This window comes from Theobroma umbraticum, unplaced genomic scaffold, assembly GCF_002168275.2.
Source record: "Theobroma umbraticum cultivar Fairchild unplaced genomic scaffold, ASM216827v3 scaffold_4.1, whole genome shotgun sequence".
NCBI lineage: Eukaryota > Viridiplantae > Streptophyta > Magnoliopsida > Malvales > Malvaceae > Theobroma > Theobroma umbraticum.
In genome coordinates this window covers 10,052,640-10,057,953 of record NW_018397258.1, presented here as the reverse complement: position 1 = coordinate 10,057,953, position 5,314 = coordinate 10,052,640, and the positions used below count along the sequence as shown (strand labels likewise).

At 36.6% G+C, this 5,314-nt stretch overlaps 1 non-coding gene across 1 annotated transcript; it reads left to right on the top strand.

The window, feature by feature from the left end:
- Window positions 1-4,527: 4,527 nt before the first annotated feature.
- On the top strand, window positions 4,528-4,634 carry LOC149527408 (small nucleolar RNA R71). The gene has a single exon (XR_016351090.1). It is a non-coding gene; the product is annotated as a small nucleolar RNA R71 (small nucleolar RNA).
- Window positions 4,635-5,314: the final 680 nt, after the last annotated feature.

Sequence of the window (5,314 nt, the reverse complement as noted above, 5' to 3'; positions counted from 1 at the left end):
AATATCATCATAGGATTGAGACAATCATTAATGAGGTGTAATTATCTCAATAATTTTTTTGACACAAATAAAACATGAAAAACATAAATAAACATGCAAGACCTATCTTAACTAAACCTAACTAAACACAATGAAAAAATAAACCAACAAAATTCTAAACTATTCCCACAAACTTGGAACAAACATTGTCCTTAATGTGATAAAAAAAATAAAAGAGAAAGGACAAAGATACTCCCCTAACTCTGAAGCTGCAGTCTACATGTCCTTCACATTGTCACCACCAAAATTGTCCTCAAAATCAGAATCCATAAGCAACAAAGGAAAAGTAGCCATATCCATCTCAATGTGTTCAGCGTAGGCTCTCGTCATTTGTTCAATCACCCGATTTTTCCTTTTGTGACGGTCTAATCTATGATCAATGCGTTCCATCCATTGAGCAACACTATGAGTGGGAGCCACTTGGGAAGGTATAGGTGTAGCTTGTGAGGATCTAGCAGCGTTCAGCTTGCGAGGAACCACCAGCGTTTAGTGCAAATTCCTCTAATTGCTTACGAATGCCCATGGTGATGGAAATATTTGGTTGTTGCAACTCCTCTTTATCACTCCATTTTACACCTGCTATCGCACATAATGCAGTGATCAAGGAAGGAAAATCGATACCATCTCTTTTAGTGTGGCCTATATGTAAGATGGGATGAGAGATAACCTTACCAACTTTAATGGATTTATGTCTAACAATGGCATAGACAAGCACTACACGATCTCTCGTGACATCACTGATGTGTGTGGAGGGAAGTAACCATGCCACTACAATGTGTAACAAAACTTTCAACTCCTTTTGCATGGCACTGCGCTTGAATGAAACTGGCTCACCATGTGATGTCTTCCATTGAGCTCCCTCAACACACAATGTCGATATAATCTCATTGCAATCCTGATGATCACCCAAGTATTGCCCGTATTCCTCATTCTCAATATCGGGGGTTCCAAAAAAAGCATTGATAGCTTGGTTGTGAAAAGGGACTTGTTTGCCACGGACAAACGCCACACCATCAACATGCTCAACCCACATTTGCATAAAACTCTTGGACGACAAGCACAGCTACAGCTTCAGGTTGGTCACTAAATAGCTACGAATGCCTGTCTCGAAGCATGTCATGAATCTCCTTGTAAGGTAGGATGGAGATATCAATCCTTTGCTCAGGAATTGGCACTTTGTTGATCAACGATGTATGATATCGCGCAGAGGCATTGGCAAAGATAAACTTCAATCCATCAAAAGTGCTACTAAAGCTTGCTTTGGATCATTTGGATGCCATTCCTACAAAAGAAATTTAATTATTAAAACAAGTCCAGAGTAAAAGTATGAAACTAGTTTTGTGTGCATAACCATAAAAGTATGAAAAATCCACAAGCACTAATTAATTTCGGTCCAATTCAACGACCCAAATTTAATAATTTCATTGACAACTTCATTTTGCAAGATGCAACATAAATTCTCTATTTCACACAACATTCAGACTACATTTTCATAATCATAATTTTCACAATGTAACGGTCCAACATAAAAAAAACAAAAGTAATTCTATGACAATGCACTCCTCAAAATTATTAGTTATTGCATGTTGTTGCACCAACAATTCTAGAATTTATTTCTACTTGCTCAACCAAGCATCAAAAATTAAACAAACCCATCATCTACTTTCAGCAATCAAGCATTTATCAATTATATTTGCAGCAAACAAAAAAAAATCCATGAATCCATTGTACGGGTGACAAGAAATTGGCACTAATCATCAAAATTTTCTGCATTCCAATCATAAATCATGAGGAAGTAAAAAAAAACCCATAAACAAACATGCACAATGGACTTATTCAAGGTGCAAAAATTATAAAATTTACTATTAATACTAACCTCATCCTTTCTCTACACAAACTGATTGAAAACCAAGTGTTTCGAAGAAAGAAGAAGTACTTACCTTAGAAATGCAATGAGTGCAGGATTTGAAAGTGAAAAATAAAAAAAAAATCTAACTAGAAATCAGATGCAGGATTTAGAGTGAAAGGAAGAGAGGAGGCTAGAGAGTTACAGGAGAAAAAAGTTTAGGGAGTGAGGTTGGTAGCTTGAGGAAAAGAAAACAAAAATAAAGGTTTTTAAAGGGTTGGGGCTAGGCCCCGACTTAATGCCGCGGCCCTCACCTTTGCAAACCCGATGCATTACGCTGCGGGTTTCAGAGTCGCAATGCTCAATTGCTCTGCCTCCTTACTTGCTTTGTCCAACACTGTGGCGTTCCCTTTGAAGGCCACAGCATTGAAACATTCTGTTTCATGGCCATTCCCTTCTTCGTTCAGTGCCGCGGCTCTCCTGTTAAGGGCCATGATGCTGAAGCATTCTATTTTAGCACTTCTTTTTCTTCTTTTCGAGGCTGCAACATTATTTGTAGTGCCGCACAGTGAACCCTTTTTTTAATTTTTTTTTTAAATTTTTTTTGTTTTGTTTGAACCATTATTACAAAAAAGACATAAAAAATTAGATTAAAAGAAATTAATTAATAATAAACATTAAATAAAATAAAGATGAATAAAAGTAAGGTTGAAGAGCTTAGGTTACCTCATAAGAAGTGCTTGTTTATAGTCATTAGCTTGACTATAGCACCCCTTTTTGTAGTTTTTCATCATCAAAATACAGTTTAAGGCTTAGTCCATTAGCCATGAATATGCTGACATCCTCACTATCAATCTCAATTACGCCACAAGGATAAGCCTTTACTACTTGGAAAGGCCACCATCTTTCTTTATGTTTCCATAAAAAAAGCTTGAAGTATGATCGAGAAAGCATTGTTGTCCAATCTTGAAAGGACAATTAGATAGCAGTGGAGGATGCTCTTTTGGTGACTGCTTGGGTCTCACGACCGGAGGTGGTGGCTTAAACTCAAAGATTGATGCCTGCTTACTTGTAGTGGCGAATAGATTCACCTTTGCCTTCATCAATTAACTCCACTCTATAACATAATTTGTAGAGCTGGGGTGTTTATTTGCATTGAAATATTAAACTCAACTACCTCTTCTCCAACTTTAAAAGCTATCTTGCCTTTCCTGACATCAATGATTGCACCCGCAATAGCCAAGAAAGGTCATCCCAAGATGAAAAGAATTTTCAGATCCCCTTCCATCTCAAGCACAATGAAGTCCACTAGAAGGTAAAGATGCCTAATTTTAACCAATACATCCTCAATAATCCTAATAGGGTACTTGATTGTTCTATCTGCTAATAGCAAAGAAACTGTGGTAGGTTGTATCTCGTTAAGTCACAGTTTCTCAGCAATTGACAATGGCATGATTGAAACACCTACACACCTAAATCACGTAAAGCTTTAGTAAATGTAAATCTACCAATAGTACAAGGGATAGAAAAACTCCCTGGATCCTTAAGTTTTGATGGAAGCTTGTTTTGAATTATTATGCCACATTCCTCAATAAATGCCACTATTTCAAAATCTTTCAGTTTCCTCTTCTTGGTTGAGATGTCTTTCGAGATTTTAACATAACTTGGCATGTTTTCCAAAGCTTCAGTAAAAGGAATATTATGTGGAGCTTCTTGAAGAGATTGAGAAGTTCTCGAACTATTTATCAAGCTTTTGTTTTTTCAACCTTTGTCAAAATGGTGGTGGAAGATAAGTTGCTTGAGAATTCAATTGATTTGTAGCTTGCCCATTATCTGTCTTTTCCACTTCAACTTCTTTCTCAACAATTCTTTTGTCACCATCTACATGCTCTTTTAAAGATTCAATTGATTTTTCAATCACCCCTTCAACTTCTTTTCCACTACTAACGGTAATTGCATTACAATGTTCCTTACCTTTAGGATTCAGTTGTGTATCACTTGGTAAGGCACCTTGGGCTCTACTATTCATGGAGTTTTCAAGCTGTCCCAATTAAGTCTCAAGATTTCTCAAGGGGGCTCTTTGACTTTGAATTATAGCATCAATATTGGATATATATTGCAAGAGAAGTTCTTCCAATTGACTTTGAAAACTAGGAGGCAAGATGGGTTTTCGATTAGAAGGCCCTTTATTATTACTCCATGAAAAGCTGCAATCGTTTCTTGAACCAGGATTAAAAATATTGGAGTATGGGTTATTCTACTGTCTATTGAAATTCCCCACAAATTGGACTGATTTAGAATTGTATGGACATTGATCATATGAATGCCCATCTCCACACATCTCACAAACAACTAATGAATTTTGAACTGCATGAACTCCTAGTGTGTCAAGCTTCTTGGCTAGCCCAACTACTTGAGTAGTTAAGGTGCCAAGTACATCAATTTCACAAGCACCAATATCTTTTCTCGAGCCTGACCTCTTTGAAGGCCACTGATAATTATTGGAGGCCATCTCTTCCAACAAATTATACGCATCTACAATATTCTTACTCATTAATGCCCCACCAGCAGCAGCATCAATTGTGGTTTGTATTAACCCAACCAACCCATTGTAGAATGTCTGAACTTGCAACCAATCAGGAATCCCATGATGTGGACATCTTCTCCGTAGTTCGTTAAACTTCTCCCAAGCTTCATACAAGGACTCACCATCAAATTGTGTGGATGAGGTGATATCATATCTCATCTTTACAGTCTTGGTAGGCGAAAACAATTTTTTGCTAGAAACTTTTGAGCTAAATCTTCCCATGTAGTGAAAGACCCATTGAGCAGTGAATTAAGCCAACTCTTTACTTTATCCCTCAGAGAAAACGAAAATAACCTCAATCTAATGGCATCATTGGTTACTCCATTGTATTTAAAGGTATCACAAATCTCTATAAAATTTACTAAATGAGAATTAGGATCATCACTGGGTAACCCACCAAACTTGACCAAAAACTAAATGATCTGAATGTAAGCTAGTTTAATTTCAGAATTATTTGCATTGATAGAAGTTCTCTTCATGCTTTGGTGCAAACCTTGTAAAAGAGGAACAGCATAATCTCGCAGTGCTCTATTTGCTTCAGGAACCTAATTAATGGCATTATTGCCATTCTTAGTCATTGTCTGATGTAAAGCTGCAACTTGCCAATTCTCCCTTCGACGTCTTTTGAAAGTTCTTTCTATTTTAGTATCAAAAGGAACAAGATTCAAGTTGTTTCTTCTTTGCATGCAATGAGCAAAGATATCTGCAAACAAACAAAATCTAGTATTAAAACAAGAAAAATAAAATCTGAAGTAAGACTAAATTGCTTGGTATCAGTTCTAATAAAAATTCTACAAAAAATTCCCCAGTAACGGTGCTAAAAACTAGTTAGTTAAAATTCT